The sequence below is a fragment of the Chiloscyllium plagiosum genome, unplaced genomic scaffold (assembly GCF_037043375.1).
Source record: "Chiloscyllium plagiosum isolate Xiang-an unplaced genomic scaffold, Cpla_swu_hap1 HiC_scaffold_13, whole genome shotgun sequence".
In the NCBI taxonomy this organism is placed as follows: Eukaryota; Metazoa; Chordata; class Chondrichthyes; order Orectolobiformes; family Hemiscylliidae; genus Chiloscyllium; species Chiloscyllium plagiosum.
The window spans coordinates 111,966,079-111,991,202 of record NW_028270151.1 but is presented as its reverse complement, the minus strand read 5'-3'; positions in this window follow the sequence as shown (position 1 = coordinate 111,991,202).

Here is a 25,124-nt window from a genome sequence, read left to right as displayed (position 1 = left end):
GGGGAGAGGAGGTGGGGGCCATGGTGTCTCAGCGGTTAACACGGCTGTCCCACAGTATCAGAGACCCGGTTTAGCGGGGAGGGGACCATGGTGTCTCAGCGGTTAGCACGGCTGTCCCACAGTACCAGGGACCTGGCTTTGGGGGAAGGGGAGGAGGGCATGGTGTCTCAGTGGTTAGCACGTCTGTCTCACAGTACCAGGGACCCCGTTTGGGGGGGCGGAGGGGGAGAGGGACATGATATCTCAGTGGTTAGCACAGCTGTCTCACTGTACCTGGGACCCGGTTTGTGGGGAGAGGGAGGGGGGCTGGTGTCTCACTACCTTTGACATCTTCCAAAACCTTTCTCCAAACACCTTAAAATTATGCTCACCTCGTGACAATCATTCGTGGGAAGAAGTCTCTGGCTATTTACTCTGTCTGTAACTCTCAGCCAAGGAACAGGAGAATCGAAATTTCGGGCATAAGCCCTTCTTGAGGAATCCTGAAGAAGGATTGTCCCTGATTCCTGAAGAAGGGCTTATGCCCGAAACGTCAATTCTCCTGTTCCTTGGATGCTGCCTGACCTGCTGCGCTTTCCCAGCAACAAATTTTCAGCTCTGATCTCCATCTGCAGTCTTCACTTTCTCCTGTAACTCTCACCATCTTGTTCAGCTCTATCAAGTTACCTCTCAACCTTCTTTACTCCAATGAGAAAAGCCATAGCTCCCTCCAGCTTTCTTCATAAGACAAGCCCTCTAGTCCAGGCAGCATTCTGGTAAATCTCTTCTGCACCCGCTCTAAATCTTCCATATCTTTTCTTTACTGAGGCTACCAGAACATTTCAAATGTGGTCTCACCAGAGCTTTATAGACCTGCAGCAAAATCTTGCGGCTCTTCAACTCTGTCCCCCTGCTAATGAAAACCAACAAACCATATGCCTTCTTAACAACCTTATCAACTTAGGTGGCAACTGAGACACCTACAGACATGGACCGCAAGATCCGTTTGTTCCTCCACACTGCTACGAATCCTACATTTGACCCAGTAATCGGCATTCAAATTTGACTTCCATAATGAATCCCTTCACAAAATAGGAAATTGGAACAGAATTAGGCCATTTAGCCCCTTGGATCTACTGTGCCGTTTGATCACAGTTAAAATGTTTCTCAGCCACATTCTCCTGGCTTCACCAACTGACCATTGATTCCCTTATTCGTGAAAAAACATACGTATCTCTATCTTAAAGAAAACACAGTGTCTGTGTGCGGGCGTGTGCATGTGTTGGAGTGTAACAGTCCATATCTGTATGTACGTGTGTTGTGTGTTTAATATGTCTATGTATGTTTGTGTGCATCTCTGTGAAATGATGGCTCTGTGATTTTGGGGGTAAATCCATTGAAATTGAGATAAACCCTTACTCCCCTCCTCCACCTCTACGTCTGTCCCTGTTAAGTTTATAGTCATACATTGCCACCCTCTGCTGGTCTCCCCATGCCACTGCACAAGTGTTAGTTTTTTTTATCAGAGGACATCAAATACTGTGAATCTCTCACATTGCACGGCTGTTTGGTTTTGCAAATATCTTTGGATGCACCGAACAGTTTTGTCTGATACCTACATATATTACCCACCACCACTGGGTCAGTTTCAGGACTTTTCAATCCTTTCTCACTTACACCTTGTAGGGTTGAATTATAAAATATTTCAATTTAAAGAACATGCAATAAATTCATCGCATCACCTTACAGATGATTTGGTCAGAATTACTTGGATGCAGTTGCAGTGGAAATACTCATTAAGGTGTACACTCTGTGCAACGAATAATCTTCAAAGACAAATCACTTTCACATTGCAGAGAGAGCACAGATATTACCCAGGAGCATTCGCCACTTTGAGTGTCCTCAGTACAATTATGATCCTCCCTATACCCAACTGTGTGTGTGTGTGCATGTGCAGATGTTCAAAATATTCGACAGTAAGCAAAACACAGTTTATTCAAACATTGCCGACAAAATACAACAAAAGGTAGTGGAACTTGGAATAACGTAATTCTGCTGGAAAACTTAACAGAATAATAGGTTATTTAACTACTATACAGTAACTGCTCAAACATGGTAACATTCAATAAACACAGACGTGTCAAAAAACAAATTCAGGAAACATGCAGAAAGAATATCAAAAGACAATTCTGAGAGAAATCTCAGAGAGAGAGTGTAGCAGAGGGGAGAGATTTACTGCCTTCCAACCCTGCTGAGACCCCAGCAATAACTGACGAAAGGTAAAACTAAGAATTCTGGTTATGTGAGAGTTTGATCATCACTCCACAGGACCAGGCCGCGGCTTCAAGGACCAGAAGGAATGGACTGTATCTACACCGTCTATTGGCACTCTAGGAGCCTCTCAAAAATGCCTACACCCACCTAAGCCGTTAAATGATGGTAAGATAAATGTTAAAGTTGAACATAAATGAATAAATCAAATGGATGCAGTAGATATGGTGATCAGACACGGACTCGGGAGCCCAGCAATTCCTACCCTGATAAAACATAGCAAGATCATCGAGCTCGTGAAAAGAAAGCATCCTCTCTCCCCCCACCTCTAACTTTACAATTGAGATGTGCCATTCACTCAACAGTCAGCGATGTCAACATCCCACACACATACCAAGTATTATTGCGTTACATCAGGGTTATCGTGAAAGGGGTTAACTGGAGCTGTTTGTTCAGTGACTGTGATTAATATCAGTCTTCCTAGATCCAACAGGGTCACTGGAGGGTTTCCCACTTCCATAATTAGGTGATTATTTCAAATTGTTATGCCAATTATCGGGGAAGCGTCATCCTCAACGCGATTGAGATCAGCAGCTACAGAGCGAGAGTTGGATCCGAATCTGAAAGCATTAGAATGTTCAAACAATGGATCTGAATCTGAGAACTTTTTACTGGAATATTCCAACAATGGACAGGGGTTTATCCTGGGGTCTTTACTATATTTCTTTGGATTGGGCATGGTTAGAGTTGCGGATACAAGCCTTACTGATGATTATTCAAGCTGGTTACTATCCCATCCTCGCTATTGTTGGTGTTCCTGGTAAGCTTCTCTCTGTCAATTCTATGAACGATGGTGAAGGTTATTGCTATTCCAGTTAATTATATTTTACAGATATATGAACTTTCAGTCACAAACTCCATTTCCTTTTCATGTATTTCCAAACTGCTTACTCACAAACATCTAAGCAGGAACAAGCCCGTTCGGAACTTTGAATTTCCTTTTTGCCTTGAACTGTTTTATGTCTCCATATTTCTCTGTCATCAAATCTACCAACACCAACCTCCGTAATATCGTCAGTCTCCAGCTCTCTCTCAGTGCTGTTGCTGAATTAGCCATCACCTACCCCTTTGTTAATGACAGATGTTAGGGCTCCAGTTCTCTTCTGACGTCTCTTCCAGTTACAAATATTTTGCCCACAAGCAATTTCTTGTCTCCACAGTTACTTCACAACAGGGACTCTGTATCAGAGTAATAATGTCACTGAGCATGTAATTCAGAGGCATAGGTTATGATTCTAAAAGCATTGTTTGAAATCCTACTATCGACAATGACTAGAATTAAATTCGAATGACAAAAATTGGAATGAAACCTAATTTCACTCATGGCAACCATAAACCATCAGGATTCTTTTCGTTATTTTACTGATAACGTTTTGTGAAGAAACTTAACATTTTGCCCCATCTGGACTAAGTGTAACTTCAGAACCACAACAATGTAGTTGGTTCATTTTGCCTTGACAAGTAGCCGTGAAGTCAAGGGCCATTAGAAATGGACAACAAATGCTGTCCTTGCCAGTGATGCTGGCATCCCTTGAAACAACAACATTAAAGGTGAGATAACGAAGGAAATGTGGATGCTGGAGATCTGAAATTAAATTCTCTTGCGTCTGAAAGAATGTTGGTGAATCTTAGCAGATATGGTAGTCTGTCAGACTGCAGAAACACAAATAACGTTTCGAGTTCAGTGACCCGATCAAAACTGAATGCTACTAGGAAATAATATTACTTGTATCAGGGATGGTTGGAAGGGTGAGTGGGAGCTTTGTGTTGAATGGATGGCGAATTGTCCAGAGTGGGAGGGAGAGAGAGACAGAGCTAGAGAGAGAAAGAGAAAGAGAGAGAGAGAGAGAGAGAGAGAGAGAGATGAAAAGCGAGCAAAAGCATGGCTAATGATGGACCGGAAGTAAAATAGGATGGGAGGTTATTCTAACATTTCCCCTTTTCCCATATTCCTGAATACCATCTCCATTTCGGAATGTCCTGTTTAAAGTGAGTTATGTTCCCACTGTCCCTCTTCTCTGAGTGTGGTGATCAAGTCCATCGACAATACTGGTGCTGCCCTTATAGTTGCTGAGATACAGAGAAATGCAATTTTTCATTGTCAACTGCTCATTTGGAGAGATAAACTGTTACTGTGGGACTGCGTGGAGATGTAACGGCTTTCTCAGCTATGAAGAGAAATTGAGGAGACTGAGGTATGTTCCACATTGAATGAGTGCACCATGGGTGTGGGGACTTGTCTTGCTGCTGTCATTAGAAAGACATTGGAGATTCTGTGCATGGTGTTTTCAGGTTTGTATTGTCAGCTGCTGTGTTCATTCAGGGAAACCCGAGGGCCTATTGACCCCACTCTAGACACTGCATTTACAGTGTAGCTAGGCCCATGGTAAACAAATGGAGCTGAGACTACAGAGGATGAAGTTGTGTAAATAGGGTGGGTCTGGGCACTGCACATTTATCCCGGGGATTTCCAGGAATATTTGTCTAAGTTGGACCCGTTCCAAGTGTAAAGCGTGAAAACAGTTTGTTTCAAACTGTGTCCCCATCCTTCAGTATAATCTGTAGTCTCACATCAGTGGCAGGAAAGTGCTGACTCTCACTCTGAAGATAACTGGATTGATTCTGGAGGCAGGAGTGGGTAATATATCGACCATCTCCGAAGTGCAGTCCTCCGATGTAATCACGAGCTGATAGAAGCCATCTGCCTGTTGAGAGGAATACATTGGTTCCATCTCCACAGGGGAAGGTACAGAAAATAACTTCCAGAAATACGAGAAAACAGAGTGACTAGTAAAAATGAGAAACCGCAGGAAATTAGAATTTTGAAAATCTAATTGAATTGAAGTTTCATAAGTTGCTGCATCTGATGAGCTACATCCCAGAGTATTGAGGAAGTGGCAACAGAGCCAGTGAAAGAGTTACTGATTATTCTTCAAAGCTGGTTAGATTCAGGAAAAGATCCTGCAGACTGGAAAGCAGCTATTATAAACCTAAATATTGAAAACAGGACGGAGCGGGAAAACAGAAACGAATAGCTTGATGTCAGCTATGACAAAAACATTGTAATCTTTTATTAGAATGTGACAACTAGACACATGGGAAACAGTGATATAATTTGATAGATTCGGTCTAGATTCAGGAAAGGGAAATGATAATTGATAAATTTGCTGGAATGTGTGGATACTGTCCATTGTAACATCAATAATTGAGAACCAATGGGAGTGGAATATTTGAATTTTCAGCAGACATTTGACACGGTTGAATATAGGTGAGTGGGGAATGTTAAATTCCATGGGTAGGGAGGTGTGGAATATATACGACTTGGATTAAAAATTGGATAATGGAGACAATAAAAGTAGTCGTGTTTTTATCTGGACTGAAGGCTTATTGGTTATTAGAAGGATCAGTGTTTGGTCAATAGCTGTTCACAAGGTATAAAAACGGAATCAGATGGGAACCACAAATATCACCATGTACATTTATATTTATTAAATGGTGAGAGGTTGGCGAGTGCTTTTGTTGAAAAGGGCCTGGATGTCCTTGGTCATAAGTCACTAACAACATTCTTAACGGGACAGAAAGTAAATGATATGTGGATCTTTTTATAAAGTGATTGGAGTACCATAGTTAGTATATCGTTCCCAATGGTGGTGTTTTGTTGAGAGATTATTTGGTGCATTGTGTGCAGGTTTGGTCTGTTTGATAAATAATGATCTCTTTGTCACCGAGACAGTGCAAAGGAGTCTCACCAGACTAAACCCTGGCATGATGGTACCATGACAAGAGAGTTCAGGATCTATGTGTTTAATCTGTAGCGCTGTGAGAGCATAAGAAGTTGAAACTTGGTGGTTATGGACGGACACTCATTATGTCCCAAACAGCTGAATAGGGTGACAATTCCATACTTTTCACTGTATGTTTGATTCCCGAAGTGTGCCTCTGCAGAGTTCCCATTCGTTTGACTGAAAGGTACAGGCTCTGAATGAACTCTGAACACTTAAATGCACAGTTACTGTGTGACACTGGACTGAATGTCACTTTATAGACAATCCTGTCAGCAGTCAAAATACCTTCATTCTGAAAGAGTTAACAATTCTGAACCAGCATCTGACCTCCAGAGAGATCATGCGTCTGCTTTCTTGAAGATCGAAGACATCTTGGAGAACGGTTAAGAAAGGTTGGCTTCATTCCTAGTACCAGAAAACCATGTTAAAGTAACACATAGGTAGTATGAGTAATTAAGCCATGTGGATCAGGTTGGAGCAGTCTATCTAATCAGTCACTGCTCCATTTGTTTGTGATGTTGGAAGATCTCTGACAATTTCCTGTTCCTGTATTAGTGACGTGATAAGCTGAATGTCCCCTTCCTGTTTCTTTTTAATCACTGCGAGTGTGAAATTGTCTCTTTCTGATCCCGTGTAAGTGACGTGTGGGAGTGAGCAGATTTCTTCTCTTCCACTGTAATAGGCAGGAGGGACTGAATGAGCTATCACACGTCCTGTCCAATAGTTTGCTAGACTGAATGACTTCTCCATATTTTTGTGAATTCAGCTTGAGGTGCTGAATGAGCTCCTCCATTTATTCAGGAAATGTGCAGTGTCTAGCAATGCTTTTATATAAATGTTACCCAGGCTTTAAAAGCATCATCTTCAATGGTGGTCAGTTCTAGTTGCACATGGACACTGACTACTTCAAGAGCTGAGGAGAGGCAACTTGTTCTGAACATTAAGTAAACTTTCGTGAATATCCCCACTTCTTCTCAGTTTGGACTCAATGGGCTGAATGACCTGCTCCCACATTGTAGGGGTTATATAATAACCAACTGGACATGCCTGGGCTAATGGAGCTACCCTGAGTGTCTCCTACAGATGCATCCCATGGCTGAGATGATTGATATCCACTGACAATAAACATCTTCCCTTGTGCTGTGAATGACTCCAATCAGTGGAGCGATCACTACCGATTCTCACCAAGTGCAATCTTCCTCAGGATCCTTGATGTCGTCCTCAGTCTAACACTGCCTTGAGTTCAGGGCCAGTCTTTCTTACCTGAGACCATGTGTTCCCTATTTTGTTCATATAAATAAGTCATAGTGTAGAAGCAAAGAATGTTTTCTTCAAACAGAGGGTAGTGAATTTGAAATATGTGTTAACCACTGCCCACGATCAGACACACCTGATTATGCAAACCATTCAAGGTGGATTAAAAGTGAATGATGTGGATATCGGTTCAGGGCTCCTGCAAGAAGACGACAAGAAGACAGAGAGACCTACTGGGTATTCATCCAAGAAGTTCAATGTTCATTAGTAGAAATAGTTCATTAGTAGAATTCTCTTACACTGAGAATTAGGGGAGCTAGATCACTGAAAGGGACCAGTGGTGTCCCGCAGTGATCGGTTCTGGGACATCTGCCCGTTGCGACTTTTATACATGACTTGAATGAGGAAGTGGATGGGTCGTGTTAGTAAGTTTGCCAATGACACGAACGTTTGTAGAATGGTATATAGTGTGGAGGGCTGTTGTAAGTTGCAATGGGACATTGACATAATGCAGAGCAGGGCTGAGAAGTAGCAGATGGCATTCAAATTGGAATAGTGTGAAGTGATTCCCTTTGTAAGCTTGAATTTGAATGCAGAATACAGGGTTATATGCAAGATTCTGGGCAGGGTGGAGGAACAGAGGGATCTTGGGGTCCACGTCCATAGATCGCTCAAAGTTGCTGCTCAAATTGATCTGATTGTTAAGAAGGCGAATGGTGTGTTAGTTTTCATTAATGGGGATTGACTTTAAGAGCCACAAGGTTATGCTGCAGCAGTATAGAGCCTCGGTTAGACCACACTTGAAATATTGTGTTCAGTTCTGGTCACCCAATTATAGGAAGATATGGAAACTTTAGAAAGGGTGCAGAGGAAATTTGTCAGAATGCTACCTGGACTGGAGGGCAGGTTTTAGGAAGAAAGGTTGACAGAGTTAAGGCTTTCCTCATTGGCGTGAAGAAGGATGAGAAGTGACTTGATAGAGGTAAACAAGGTGGTGAGAGGGCTATATATACATTGGATAGCCAGAGACATTTTCCCAGGGCAGACATGACTACCAGGAGGTGGCATCATTTGGAGCAAGTTTTGGAAGAGATGTCAGAGGTTGGTTCCTTACACTGAGAGTGGTGGATATGTGAAATGCACTGCCAGCAGTGGTAGTATAGTTAGGTACATTTGGGACATGTAAGCGACTCGTAGATAGGCACATGGGAAGATAGTACAATGTAAGTTAGTCTGATCTGAGAGTAGGACAAACGTTTGGTGCAACATCGAGGGCCAAAGGGTCTGTAATGTGCTGTAATGTTCTATCTTCTATGCATCTATTTAAAGAGGGGTTAGATGGATTTTTACCGATCAGAGAATTGAGGGCTATTATGAATCGGGCATTAAAGAGGCTTTGAGACCTAGAGCAGAACAGTCATGATCTTAGTAAGAACAAGATAGGATTGGGGTTTGAACAATTTCCTCCTGTTTCTGATATTCTCCCATTCCGTTATTGGAAGGTTAGTGAGTGTTATTTTCCTGGAAGGTATGTTATTGAATGTTAAAATAAGGGAGACCAGAGGATTCTGTGAGCCATCTCTGGGTGAGGTCTAGTGGCTGTATTCACAGTGAATCTGGGTCTACAACATAACCAACAAATGGAGCACAAGTTGCAGTGAGGGGAAGCTCTGTACAGAGAAATGAAGGGCCTCTTTCATACCCAGCCTGGATTTTCCAATTATATTTTCCAAATCTCCTAAACCGTGTGGGACAGACTTGAGGGGCTGAATGGACTTCTCTGTTTCTGTGCACCAGGTTATAGCAGTAAGTAGCCTCCAACTTGTCCAGTCTAGCAGGTGTCAGGAGCTGAAAGGATCACAGAAACAGGGGACTGAGGAGCAGGAGTGGGTCATTAGCCACTTTGACCTTCTCTACCAGGCACTAAGATTGTTGTTGATCAGGTTGTGGTCTCAGCCCCACTTTACTGACCCATTATCTGTGAATCACTGCTCTGTAAAATACTTAACTAATGCAGCTTTGAATAAACGCAAACAAAGAGGAATACCAAACTTCTGGAGAAGAAAATTCTCACTTGAACGGTCCTTTTCGAATTTTCTCCACCCTCGTATAGAATCAGAGAGTCATACAGCATGGAAATAGCTCCTTTATTCCAGCTTGCCCACATCGGCCAGATATCCCAATCTGATCTAGTCCCATTTGCCATCATTTGCCCCATATCCCTCTGAATCATTCCTATTTATGTACCTATCCCAATATATTGTAAATGTTTAATTGTACCCGCTTTCAACATTTTCTCTGACAGCACTTTCCATATACGCATCACCTTTGGCATGAAAATGTAACTCCTAAGGTCCACTCTAAATCTTGCCCCCAAACCTTCAACCTATACCGTCTAGTTCTGGACTCCCCTAAATCTGGGAAAAACACCTTGGCCATTCAGACTATCCATGCCCCTCAGGATTTTATAAGCCACTTTCATGTCACTATTCACCCTCCACCAGTCCAGGGGAAAAGCCTCAACTTGTCCATCCTGTCCCTGAATCTCAAACCACCCCCAGTATCGAAATATCCTTGTAAATCTTTTCTACGCCCTCTCAACATCCTCCCATCATCAGAGCCAACGGAATTTTGCGCAGTATTCTTAAAGAGACCTCACCAGCGTCCTGTACAGGGGTAACATGCCACATCAACTCCTATACTCAATGTTTTGACCGATTAAGGCAAGCATGTCAAACGTGTTCTTCATCGTCCTGTCTACCTGCGACTCCACTTTCAAGGAACTGTGAACCTGCACCCTTAGGTCTCTTTGTTCTGTAACATTCCCGAGGGCACGACCTCACAAATTGTAAAACCTCACAAATATCTAAATTAAACTCATCTGCCAGTCCTTGGTCCTTTGATGGTCAAGGGTGCCGCTGTACTCTAAGATAATCTTCTTCACTGTCCACTGCACCACCTTGTGGACGTTACCTGCAAACGTATTAACCATGCCTCTGATATTCACATCCAAGTTATCATATCCATTATGAAAAGCAGTGAGCTCAGCAGTGATTCTTTCAGCACACCCCTGGCCACAGGTCTCCAGTCTGGAAAACAATCCGTTACCTTCAAGACAATTTTGCATCTAAATGGTTAACGTTCCCTGGATTCCATATGACCTAACCTCAGTAATCAGTTAGGATGAGGAACCTTATTAAACTCCTTGCTGTAGACAGTGTAAACAATGTACATCAGAGTACCTTCTTCAATCTTCTTTGTCACGTCCTCAAAATACTCAATCACATTAATAAAATTTATCTCCATCGCACAAAGCCATGTTGACTACCCAAACCAGTCTTTGTCTTTCTAAATGCATGTAAATAATATCCCTCAAAATCCCCTCCAACAGCCTGTACTACACTGACGTTAGGCTCACTGTGTTGATAGTAAACTGTGTTTTTAGATCACTGTTCCATTTTCTTGTCCCACTCTTCCATTTGTCACAAAAAAATCAATTATTACTAAGTTAGTGAAATCGCGAATGATATAGTTCTCAGAATGGGCCGGGGTCAGTGTTAGGATCAAGTCAGGCAGATTTCTTTAATCTGCTAAAACAACACGTTTATCACTAAAACAAAGTTACTCAAACTATGATGGAAAGAAGAATGATGAGTGGGTATTGCAAACATGTACATTAATACTTCCCTTTGAAAAATACTGTGGAACACACACACACGTTTGATAAAAGAAAATACTGGAAATCAAAATCTCTGCGATGTTAACTTGAAAGAACATTGTCCAAATATTATTGGAACTCATGACAAAAGGAAAAATGAGAGTTTGGCCCAAATGTTATTCTACTTGTAGAGTCAGAGAGTCCTACAGCATGAAGATAGGCCCTTTGGTCCAAACTGGTCTATGCTGACCTTAATATGCATCCACGCTAAACCCATTTCCCTGCACTTGGCCCATATGCTTCTGAGCCTTTCCTATCCATGTACTTGTCCAAGTGCATTTTAAATATTGTTAATGTAAGTGCCTCAACCACTTCCACTGACAGCTCATTCCATATGCGTATCACCCTCTGTGAAATATTTGCCCTGAAATATGTCTCCTCTAACCTTCAACTGATGCATTCTAGTCCTCGATTCCAAAGCTCTGGGAAAATAAAGATTGCGTTCATTCAGTATATCCATGCCTCTCAAGATCTTGTACAGTTTCTTTATAAGAATCCGTTCCCACCATCAGTCCCCCTCAGTCTGATATGCTCTAGAGAAAAATGTCATTGCTTGTCTAGCCTCTCCCTGTAACTCAGATTGTTGGGTTATGTCAGCATTATTGTAAATTTCGTCGGCAATCTTTTCAGTTTAATAACATCCTTCCGATAGTAATGAGACCAAAACTGAACACAACAATGCAAGTGCGGCCTCACTAACATCCTGAAACGTGCAAAAGAACTTCCCAACTTCCATACTCAATGCCCTGACTGATGAATGCTAGTGTGCCAAAAGCCTTCTTCACTCCCCTGTCTGCCTGTGAATTTACTTTAAGAGAAACATGCATCTGTACTCCAAGGTCCCTCTGTTCCACTACACCATTTAACGCCCTGCCATTCACGACGAAATTCCTGCCTTGATTTGACTTCACAAAATGCAAAACTCACATCAATCTATATTAAACTGCATTTTCCTATTTTTCGACCCACTTCTCCAGCTAATCAAGGTCCTGCTGCAATTTCTGAAAACTTCCCTCACTGTCATCAGCAAATTCTGTTAGGCTTGCTGGTCTATAGCTTCCAGGTATTTCCTTCCTTCCCTTCTTGAATAAGGGAACAACATTCGCTACCCTCCAGTCTTCTGGAACCCCACCTGTAGCTAACGATGATGCAAACATATTAGCCAGAGTCCCTAAAGTTTCTTCCCTAGCCTCCTGAGGTGTTCTTTGATACATACGGTCAGAACCAGGAGATTTATCCACCTTTCTACATTCTAATACCTGTACATCCAACACCTCCTCTACTATGATATGGACTGTCCCCAAAGATATCACCGCTAACTTCCATAAGCTCGCACATCAAGTCTTCATGTATTTATCTAAGGTAAATACAGAGAAGAAATATTAATTGTGAACCTTCAGAACTTCCTGCGGTTCCACGTATACATATCCACTTTGGTCCTTGAGGGGTCATATTCCAACCGTAGTTAATCTCTTTTCTTTAATACATCTAAACAACCTCTTTGGATTCATCCTGATCTTCTCAGCCAAGGTTATCTCGTGCCCCTTTTTCGCCCTCCTGTATCCCCTGTATATGTCCAGGGATTCATTTGATCCCATCTGCCTGGACCTCACTCACACCTCCTCCTTTTTTTGGTTAAAGCCTCAATATGTCTTGTCATCCAGTGTTCCCTCTTCATGCCAACCTTGCCCGTCACTCTCACAGGAACATATAGACCTTGAACTCTTGCTATCTCACTTTTAAGTGCCTCCCCAGTTGCTGGAGGTCTGTTTGCCTACAATCAAACTACTCCAATTAGCCCCTGCAAGTTTCTGTCTAATTCTATCAAAATGCACCTTGCCTCAAGTTAGAACTTGCACCTGTGGAGCAGTTTGTCCCTCTCCAAAACTATTATAAAATTAATAGAACAATGGTAACTGGTCTCAAAGTGCTCCCCAACTGTCATCTCAGTCACCTGTCCTGCTCTATTTCCCAAGAGTAGGTCGAGTTTTGCCCCTTCCCGATTAGGCTCCTCTACATACTGCTTGAGAAAACTTCCCTGAACACACTTAATACGTTCACCCAATCGAAGCCCTTAATTCTGTGTCAGTCCCAGTCTATGTTAAGAAAGTTAAAATCTCCTACAATGACAATCCTATTGACCCTGCAAGTCTCCCCAATCTCTCCACATATTTTTCTTCCTTGAATTCCCGTTGACTACTTGGGGGCCGAAAGTACAACCCCAATAATGTCACCATTGCATTCTTATTTCTTAGTTCGACCCACAAAGCTTCTTTGGATGAGCCTTCTGTTATTTTATATCTGGTCGCTGCTGTGATACTCACCTTAATCAAAAATGCAACTCCACCTCTGCTCCTTCCACCACCACTATACCGCCTAAAGCAGCTGTACACTGGTACATTAAGCTGCCACTCCTTTCCCTCCCTTAGCCCTGTTTGCCTAATGGCTATAATATCCCAGTCCCAGTACCTATCCACGCCCTGAGTTCATCAGCCTTAGCTGTCAGCCATCTTGTATTGAAACAGATGCAATTTAATCCAACAGGCATTCCTTGCCTTCTGTCGTGTTCCAGCCTGACCTGCCTCTTCAATTTACTGTTTCTGATTACTGAATCTCTTTCTATCCTCGCAGTTTTCTCCCTGCTGTTGAGGATCCCACGCTCAATAGCCTCCCCAGCCCCAGCCAATCTAGTTTAAATCCTCCCTTGTAGCACTAGCAAACTTGCCTGGCAATATATTGGACCCCCTCCAGTTCAGGTATAACAAGTCCCTCCAGAACAGGTTACCTCTGCCCCACCAAAGATCCAAATGATCTAAAAATCTGAATCTCTGCCTCCTGCACCAATTTTTTAGCCACACATTCATCCGCCATGTTTTCCTGTTCTTACCATCACTACCATGTAGCACTGGAAGTAAACTGGATATTACTAATGTAATGGTCCTGGCTTTTATCTTTTTTCCTAGTTCTCTACTATCACTCTGCAGGACCTCATCCCTATTTGTACCTCCGTCATTTGTACCAACGTGCACAATGACTTCTGGCTGCTGCCCCTCCCCTTTGAGAACGATTTGCATTCGCTTTGAGACATCCTGGACACTGGGCATTTGTGAGGCTACACACCATCCTGGATTCCCTTTTGAAGCCACAGAATCTCTTGTCTGTCCCCCCCACCCCCACCCACAACACCCCACTATCGAATCCTAATAATTAATTCGAAAGTTATTCTGCACACACAAGCTTCTCGAAGCAGATGAAATTGGCTAAATTCCTTTTCCTTCAAGCAGTGGAGAGATTCCAATGAATCCTCATCCGGAATCCTCCATGAGTGATAAAATCGACTATGCTTTTCTTTTTGCTAAACACGTTGCTGTGATGAGGGACAGGGAAAGAGAAAGGGAGGAACAGACTGTTCCTTCTCAGACGAATTGCACGTTTCATCTCTAAGTTGATTCAGAGATGTTATCAGTCCCCAAAGTGGACCTCATGAGCTCTCCTTGAACATTGTTTGAACGATATGACTCCATCACACTTCCTGCTCCATGCAGGTGCATCTATGCTGCTGTCAAACACAGAATCATTTCATTAACAAATAATTACCCTATTTGATTTGAAGATGTGTTTATATGTGCCTGCGTAATATAAAAATAAAACATTTAATGTCTTCACCATAACTGCGTTAAAATAAATGTGTTTTATTCTTAAAGAAATACAGAAATTGCTGGAAATGCTCAGCAGGTCTGTCAGCATATCTGAAGAGAAATGAGAGTTAACGTTTCTGGTCCAGTGACCCTGCCTCAGAATCTGTCTTATTCTTAAATTACATCCCCAGTTTTATTCTCGCACACAAGAGGAAATATCCATCAGATATTCACCAGCTGCACGCACCTCATGTCTTATATGGTCAATAAGAACATCTCTCTTTCTCAGGCCTAAACTGGTAATCCTTCATGTCATAATGTCTTCATCCCAAGGCCGAGTAAAGATAAGTATCTTTGTAATGTTTGAAAGCAATTTAGCTTTTCTTTTAGGTTGTGGGGATCATAACTTCAAACAATACATCAGATGTGGTCTCCGCAATGCCTTGTACCGATGCAGGAAAATACCGCTAAGTTCAAACCCGAGACCCATTGCTCGAAACAGCATCATTCCATTTCCCTTCCAAATCAATTGCTGCATCTTCAGAATAACTTGATGTGATTCATCTACTAAGACACACAAATCCCTGTATACCACCAAGTTCTGCATTCTCTCTCCATTTAACTTATTTACTGCTGTTTTGTTGTTTCCACAAAACATAAAGTTCCCGTCACCCACATTGTACTGCTTTTATTTTGTCGCAGGTTTACTCACTGCCCTCCCCTTCTGTATGCCATTGCAGATTCTCTGCCTCCACTTGACGCCTTATTGAATGTTTGTCCTGGTGTATGAGCAAACTGTGCTCCAGTCCATTCAGCCCCTTCATCCAAGGCATTAGTCTGGATAGTAAACTAGTGATAAACTCACACTGATCCCTGAGGAATTGAACTAGTTCCAGCTTTCCAAGCTGAAAATTATCTCTACTCTGTATTTCCAGCTCGTTAGTCAGAGCTTCTCTGTCCCAGAAATATTGTATGGCCTCTTCCTGTGCGATGTAATTTAGTCAATGTGTTGAATGAATGTATTCTATTCCTGTGTAACTCCACTGAGGGGCAGAATGGTCTCCTCCTGTCTCATCATAACGCATCTGACTGGCTGAAAGGGGCTTTCCTCTCTATCTCTATTCGAGGGGCGAATTGGGAGGAACACATGTGGGATAAGAGCAGCAATTGACCATTCGGCCCCTCCAGCCTGCTGCACAGTTTAGAAACATCATGGTTGATATGAGTGTAGCTGACCACCCCCTTCCTGTCCATTCTCAGTAAACATTGACTCTTCTGCCCATCAAAGATCAGTCAAGATCAGTCAATGACCCAGTCTTCACTGTTCCCTGGGGATGACAGCATCAAAGATTGCACAGTCCGAAGGAGAACGGAAAAACATTATCTCAAATGTCAATGGGAGATCTTTTAATTTTAAAGTGTGTGAACCTGACAGCAAGTCGCCTCTTCTTCTGAGAATTAACAGCACAACAAATGGGAACAGACGTAGACCTGTCAGCTCCTCAAACCTATCCCACAATCGCATTGAACGTTCAATAAAGTATTTATCAAACTCAGCCTCCATTGCCCACTCCAAAAAATATTCCTGTCATCTGAATGCCACATAGCATAGGAAATTGAAATAAGATCATTAGGCCCACCAACTCTACATTGCTGTTCGGACCTGCCTGACATATTTGTCAACACAATTACCCTGCATTCTCAATGTAACTCTGGATCCATGTTTTAATCAAAAAATATCTATCTCTGTATTAAAGACATGACTGTACCTGTGTCTCGATATGGCTACGTGTGTGTGTGTGTGTTCTGTGTTTATCTGTTTAATAGTAGGACACAGGGTGGTGGTGGAGGGTTATATGTGCGTATTTTGTGTATATCTGTTTAATGGTAGGACACGAGATGGTGGTGGAGGGATGTGTGTGTTCCTGTGTATAACTGTTTAATGGCAGGTGACAGAGTGGTGGTGGAGGGTCGTGTGTGCGTGTGTTTCTGTGTATATCAGTTTAATTGCAGGAGACAGTGTGGTGGTGGGGGTTGTGTGTGTGTGTTCTGTGTATGTCTGTTTATTTGCAGGAGACAGGGTAAAGGTGGGAGGTTACATTCAAACTGGAAACCTGCGATCAGATGTGATTCACAAGAAAAAGTGTTGGATCCCCCTTTGTTTGCCATTGATATCAATAACTTAGATGAGAAGTGTAGAAGCCATGATTAGCAAATTTGCAGATGACATCAAGTTTGGTTGTATCGCAGACAACGTTTATTTAATGTCTTACAGTCAGTGCTTATAACGATATCTTGATCAATTGAATATGTGAATCGTAGGCATGTACAGCAGGGAAGCAGACCCTACGACTCACCCAAGCCGACCAGATATTCTGGATGATCTTGTCCCATTTTCCAGCATTTGTCCCATATCCTTCTGAACCCTTCCTATTCATATACTCATGCCTTTTAAATGTTGCAATTGCACCGTCCTCCACCACTTCATCTGGCAGCTCATTCCATACACGCACTATGCTTTGCGTGAAAAAGTTGCCCTATAGGTCCCTCTTCAACTTTTTTCTTCCCACCTTAAACCTATGCTCTTCAGTTTTGTACTTCCTTGCCCTGGGAGATAGATCTTGACTATTTACTCTTCCCATGATTGTATAAACCTCTAGAAGTTGCAAATGCGACTCCAATCAACACGAATGGCTGCGCTTTCAGTCATCATGGGCCTAAATTCTGAAATTCAATAATGACACCTCTTCTATCTCCATCAAGTCACAATTCTAAAATCATTTTAATCCACGTGTTCAGACATATAATGCAACATCTCTGTCGGATTTGAACCTAGAACCTTTAGGCTCAGAGGAAGGGGCACTACCAATACTCAGCAATAGCCCCGAAAGCTGCAACATGATTTTCCTGTGTGCTTGCTCATCAGCCTGTTCTGACATGCTGTAACACACCTCCACAACAGGCAGGACATGAATCCAGATCATCTGCTCCAGAGATTGGACACTAACACAATTTCATGGAATGAAATCAAATCCAGAACTCTGGCAAAGTGGCAGGGGCGCTTTCCAGTACACAAGACTTAAACCATGCTCAGAATTTGGGTCATATTTTAAGTGTCAGCTTTCAGCTCTGCATGCATTTATTACATTCTCATTAACATTACTGATATACACAGGCCACTGTTCTCATTGTTAAACAAATAAAAGGTATTAGATTCAACTACAGGATGGTGATTGCATCTGCTCTGCTATCGAGATAAACTATGAACATCTTTAATTGCTTGGCTATGATTTCCAGCTTAAATGGTTATTGTCTGTTGTCTGCAATAATAACAAAAGAATTCCTGCAGGCACACTCTGAAGGATCTCGAAAAGATATCAATGTCGAACACCAGAGATGAGGAAAGAGCCCAGTTTCTTGCCAAAACACACTGGTCACTATTTCCAACCTCAGACATGTGGTTTCCGTCTTCCTAAAACCGTTAAGTGATACAAGGCAACTGCTTACTTTCCAGCCTCTCCATAACCACTGCACAATCTGCCTACTCAAGGCAAACCAAGCTCTGGGTCTTTGGGAAACTCACGGTTGGTGTCTGTCGGCCTTTTGGTGAGGGGAGGGTCTTTTAAACCTGAAAGGGGAGGATGAGGGGGCATTAATAACAGTCACTGAGCTTAGGTGTGGCAGATGGAGTTTAACTTGGATAAATGTGAGGTATTGCATTTTGGTAAAACAAACAAAGGAATGGCTTATACAATTAATGTAGTGCGTTGGTAGAGTTATAGAACTAGGAATCCAAGGGTGCTCAAATCATTAACTTTAGAAATTGGGAGTCATGCTGAGATTGTGCCAGACATTGTAAAAGCCTCTTCCGTTGTACTGTGTGCAGTGCTGTTATAGGAAGGAGATTACTAAGCTGGAGAGTATTCAGAAGAGATTTCCCAGAATGTTGCCAGGAACACGTCATCTTCTGCCAGGGAGCCTACAAACACATGGCATGAAGATTGGATTCACTGATTTACAAATCTCCCCTCACCCACCCAAATCCCAGATCCAACCCTCCGACTCAGATCCGCCCTCTCGAGGGGACCGACCTATCCATCTTCCTTCCCACCTATCCACTCCACACTCCCCACCAACCTATTACTATCACCCTCGACCACATAGTACCTACCTTTTCCCCAGCCTCACCCCCACCAGCCCCTTTCCCACTTCGCAGTTGTGAAGAATGGTCCTGTCTGAAATGTTGACTCTCTTGCTCCTCGGATGCTGTCTGACCTGCAATGCCTTTTCCACCACCACATTTTATCAAACCTGAATTCGCCAGCATGTGCAGTCACCATTGTCTCTTAGGTACAATTCCCTGTTAACATACAATGCCGTCTGTCTGCTTTAACTACATTTTGTCTAAGTAAATTTTTCTGTTCTGATCATGGACTATAAAAGTTCTCTCAATGTCTTACTGATATTGTAATGTCTGAGCAGTAGTTGCAGGCTGTATGTTTCCATTTATAAACAGAGAAACATGTTGATGTTCCGATAAACCACCAGGATTACTCCCATATCCAAGTCAGATTGAATGATTACACTCAATTGATCTACCAACCCCAACATTTATTCCCTCAGTCACCCTCACATGTCTCATACAGAATATGTAAATGATAATCTTTTTTTGAGTTTTAATAAAACAGTATTGAACTGTATTCCATGTGTTACCCCGTAGTATGAGTGGGAGCATCACCGGCAGCACTAACAGGGATGAGCAGCTCCAGGGAGAGGGGGAGGATAGATCAGAACCTGAGACTGAAATGTTCAAACAATGGACAGGAATATATCCTCAGGCCTTTACTTGCTTTCCCAGCCTTGGATATCAAGAGCATCACGGATCCAGGATATTTGAATTATTCAAGGTGGTTACTATCCCAACCTCGCGATCGTTGGTGTTTCTGGTAAGTCATTCTAACTGCCCATTAAAGCGGGTTAAAATGAATTGCTGCTCATACTATTTAAAATAAGAAAGGTTGGAAGTCAACATTCTCAGTTCCAACCAAAAATTCCATTCGTTAGAAATAATAATTTGTAAATTACTATTTACAAATTACTCACCAATATGCGGGCAGGAAGTAGACTGTTCTAAAACTCTATAATACTTCTAGCCCTGCACAGATGTGCATTTCCATAACCTCTCCACTCACTAATCCTGTCCGATACCACCAACATGGTCTCCCAGTCTCCTCGTCAGCCTCATTGCAACTTCTGTGTAAACCATTAATTGTGCCTTTGTTAAATCCGGATTCACCTGTTCCAAGACCCTTCGAACCACATATCCATTACAGAATAATTGCATTTGAGATATTTCTCTTTTTCTCTGCACATAATCTGTCAGACGGGAAGATATTGCATGGTACTCAAATCGTTCACTCACAGTCTAGAGCCACAGAATAATAATCTGTTGATAAGTCATGAAGAAAATTGGTGCCATTGAAATGAAACCAATATCATTATTTATATTAAGCCCATCTGCTTATCTCATGTCCTTGAGATGGCAATGGTCATCCTTTCGTGGTCAGGTCTCTATGTGACTGCAAACCCACAGCAATATATTCCTTTTTACTCCTTACCGTCCTGTGGAACAGCTGAACCAGCCAATCAGTTCAAGATCAGCATAACATACTGGTCTGGCCAGAGCTGCACACATCCCTTGAGGGAAGAACAAAAGGAAAGATATCTCCCTACATCTGCCTGTTTCCCATATTCCTACAGCTCTTTTCCATTCAGGTTGGTGACCATTCCTTATTTCAAGTGCATTATTTCTTAGTCTCTCCCTGGCAATGATGTTCATCTCCATTAGCACCTCTGGTGCTGGCTTTATTGATGCTGACATTCAGATGTAAGGAACTTCTAAATTCCACATAATTCCCAGTGCATAGAGAAGGAGTAGAGTTTTATGGAACAGGAAAGAAACGGAGTTGTCTAATTGAGGAAAATTAATTATTGCAATCAAACCTGAGAGTGTTGTTGAGGCAGTCTTTGGGATATTGTGGACTGATTTTTTCTTCTTTATAAAGAATGATCGCTTGCCGCAGAGAGAGTGTAACGAAGTTTCACCAGACTAATACCTGGGCCGATGTTACCATGAGGAGTGAGTGAAGATTAATCTTTAGCGCTGTGAAAGAATGAGAGGTGATTGTATTGAACCTTGACGGACAGCGACAGTCACTAACGATGTTCTGAACAGTGGATAGTTTAAGAGCCTCTGAAAATATTCCCCTCACACTATCCCGCTCCTCATGTCGATTGAGAGAGAGAGAGAGGCCCAGTCTTTGAATAAACTCTCACTACATTAAAACGGTTCATTTGGTGTGTGATGCTGCACTTAACATCATGTTGTTCTCAATCCTGACAGCAGCCACAATACTTTCATTCAAAAGCCAATTCCTACTAGCTTATGACCTCCATGGAGAACATGTGCTTGTGTTCTTGGAGATGGAAGATGCCTCCTTGCGACTTGGCATAAAACATCTGGCTTTCTTCCTCACTGCCAGTAAACCACGTTAAAGTATTACGTGCACCACATGCAACGGAGTCACGAGGAATATCGTGGAGCCTTCTATGAATGCATTCTCTGGTTTGTCATGTTGGAGAATCAATGACACCCTCCTATTCCTGTACAAGTGTCTCGAGGGGCTGAATGGCCTCCACCTCGTCCCATGGAACAGGTTCAAGCGTCTGATTGAGCTCTGCCGTTCCTGCTTCACAATTCGGTATACTGACTAGACCCCTCCTCTTGCAGTGGAACAGGCAGGAGAACTGAATGTGTTGTCACTCTTCCTGTTCAGTAGTTCCAATGGGCTGAATGGCTTCCACATATCCGTGTGTAAACAGCTTGAGATGCTGAATGAGCTAATCTTTTAACTGTGGAAATGTGCAGCGCCTGGCTGTGCTGTTACATGAATGTTACTTTAACAGCACAAACCTGAATGCTGTCCAGGTCTTGTTGCACATGGGCATAGACTGGTTCAGGAGCTGAGTAAGGGACGAAATGGTATGGAGGATGCTGGGGGTGGGGTGTGCAACCATTGATGAAGCAGCTGAAAATGTCCGTGCTGAAGAATCTACCCTGAGGATGTCCTGAAGAGATGTCCCAGGACTTAGATTTTGTCGGCCACTGACCACAAGCATCTTCCTTTGTGCTCTGAAAGACCCCGAACAGTGGGGTGGTTACGCCTGATTTCCATTAAGCTCAAATAAGTAGGTAGTCCCGATAACATCTTCAGTCAAAAACTGACTTGATATCAAGGCCATTCACTCATTCCTGGGCTCCTGTGTTCCCCTCTGGTTCATATCAATACATGACGACGTATGTGCAGGGAGGGTTTTGCTCTCACACAGGGTAATGAACGTCAGGAATTATCTGATCTAGAGAGCTCGGGGAGCTTCATCACTGAAAATATTTAAAGAGGAGGTAGATGTATTTTTGTCCTGTCAGATAGCTGAGGGGTGTGAAGAATTGGGAAATAGAGAGGAGTTAATGTTAACAGTAGATCAGCCATGATTGTATTCAATAGCGTGATTGTACAAATTAACTGATCCTGTCCCTTATGTTCTCATATGCTGTAATTACAAAGTTAATTGTTTCAATTTTCCTGAACGTTCTGTTAATTAATTTTGCAGTCAGAGAGAGCTAAGTATTTTGTGAGTCATCTCTGAGTAAGGAATGGGTGCTGTATTCAAATTGAATCAGGGTGTACACCATAACCAACCAATGAAGCACAATTTGCAGAGAGGAGACACTGTGTAAAGAGACCAGAGGCAATTTCGAACCCAGCCTCGATTTCTCAATAACATTTTCGAACACACACCAAACTGTATGTGACAGTCTTGAGGGACTGAATGAGATCCTATGTTACTGTGGACTATGTATTTGGAGCAAGTCGCCCTCATCTGCGCCAGTGCAGGAGGTTTGATGGTCTGAATAGAACATAGGAACATAGGACTGAGGAGCAGGATTTGTTCATTGGACACATTGTCACTGCTTCTCCAGGTAAGATCTTACCTGATCTGATTGTGATCTCAGCAGCACTTTTCTGTCTGTATACCATTTTCCTACATTCACTTGTCTGTCAAATGTTTTAATACAACACAACTTTGAATAAGTGCAAGCATCCAGGCACTACAGAAGTCTGGGAAAGTGAATTTCCACTCGAACAGCACTTTAATAATTTCCCATTTGTGTTCCAAACAATGTTGGAGGATCACTGTTTTATTTTCCAGTCCCATTCCTCTACTGGTTGCAACAAATTTTAAATGCAACCAGTTTAGGGATATGGCCAAAACCATGGGTCTCAGACTGGGTCATTTTAAAAAAAAAGTGAGACACAGGAATTTGAACTCATAACAAATGTTAAAACAATAGTGTCCCAAATTTTATTCTGCCTTTGAAGTTATTCTGCTCACACAAGCTGCTAGTATTGGAATTTCTTTCTGGAACAGTGGGATTTGGCTGAATTTTCTTTGCTTCAGGCTGTGGAGAGATTCCAACGAATCCTCGTCAAGAATCCTTCACAAGTGGTAAAGTTAACTCAGGAATTATATGATCTCACACTTTGCTATCGGGCGAAACAAAATAATAGAGAGGGATCAATCGCTGCTCCTTCTCAGCTTTGGAACATTATTTCTCTCTTCCTGTGTTAAATTGTGCAATAATGTCAACCGAACACCAAACTGGGACATGTACGATCTCCATGAACATTCTCTGGAAAAGATTATAATGGGTTATATGCAGGTGCATCATCGCTGTTGTTGTACATAGTACGTTTAATTAGCAAAGCTTATGTCCCAGCTTTATAACTTGATGACATGTTTATTTGCATCCGCATAATTTGGAAATATTGGTCTGTGTCTTCATAATACATGCGTTCATATCAATACATCTTATTCTTAAATTTATTCTCTATCTTTAGTCTCCTTAACAAGAGAAAACGTATATCCAGCTGATAGACTTTCCAGAACGTCATATATGCCTCAATAAAATTTCTCATCTAAGACCAAAACTGATAATTCCTCAGAACAAAACGCCTTCATTCCAGGAATGAGTAAAGGGAAACAGCTTTGAAAATCTTCTGAAATAATTATATCCTTTTTTTAGGGTAGTGGATCAAAACTGCACATAGTGTTTAGATATACTCTCAGCAATGCCCTATGCCAGAAACAGCATCATTCCACTTAGCTTCTAAATCACTTGCTGCATCGGCAGACTAGCTTCACATGATTCATGTATCAGGAACATGAAAACCGCCTATATCACAGAGTTCTGCAATCCCGCCCATTGAAACTAACTACCATTCTTTTAACTTTCCTTCCAAAATAGACAACTCACGGTATGTTATTTATGCTGAAGTCTTGCTCACTAACGTTCCCTGTCTGTAACACAATGCAGACTCACTACCTCCATTTGACGACATATTGAATGACCACCTTGGTTTACAAGCTAATTGGGCTCGAAGACATTTAGTCCCCTTCCCCCAGATCTTTGGTACAGATTATTGATCATTGATAACCCCACAGTGATCTCTGAGGCACTCCATAAGTTACAGTCTTGCAACTTGAAAATGAACATTTATCTCTACTCTATTTTCTGTTCATGACAGCTTCCCTGTTCCTGATCAGCAGTTCAAGCGGGTTGAATGGCCTCCTCCTGGGCTGTCTAATGTACTCAACGAGCTGAATTACTTCATTATATATTCATGTGTAACTCCTTCGTGGTGCAGAATGGTCTCCTCCCTTCTCATTGTAGCAATTCTGTCTGAGAGAATGGGGTAGTCCGCTACCCTGTAACAACCTCGAGGGTTGGATTGAGGGACAATATATGGGGTAGGTGCAGTAGTATATCACTGTAATGTATCGAGTGGTGGATTGAGAGAACAGCACCTGGGGTAGGGACAGCAGTTGGCCATTCATCTGCACCATTCAGAATGCTCATGGCTGATCCGATTTTGTCTGACCATCCGTCTCCTGTCTGTTCCCAATAAACATTGACTCTCCTGTCCAGCAAAGATCAGTCGAGCTCAGCCTTGAATATCTTCAATAACAGAGTCCTTACTGCTCCCTGAGGATGAGGACACCACAAACAGCACAATACTATTTCATTGCGGGACCCGTTATTTTAAACGGTGTTAACCCAACATCAAATCACCACCTCTTTTCAGATAAAAAGATACAGTAATTCAGAATAGACAGACACGGTTCTGCACTCCAAACCTGTCCCACATTCCCACTGTTGCTTTCCAATCAAATACTTATCAAATCCAGCTTCTGCTGCTGTGTCAGGAAGAAAATACCTGATAGCATAACACCACACGAGAATTAGAAAAGGAGCAGAATTAGGCCATTCGATCCATCGAGACCGATATGTCGTTCAAT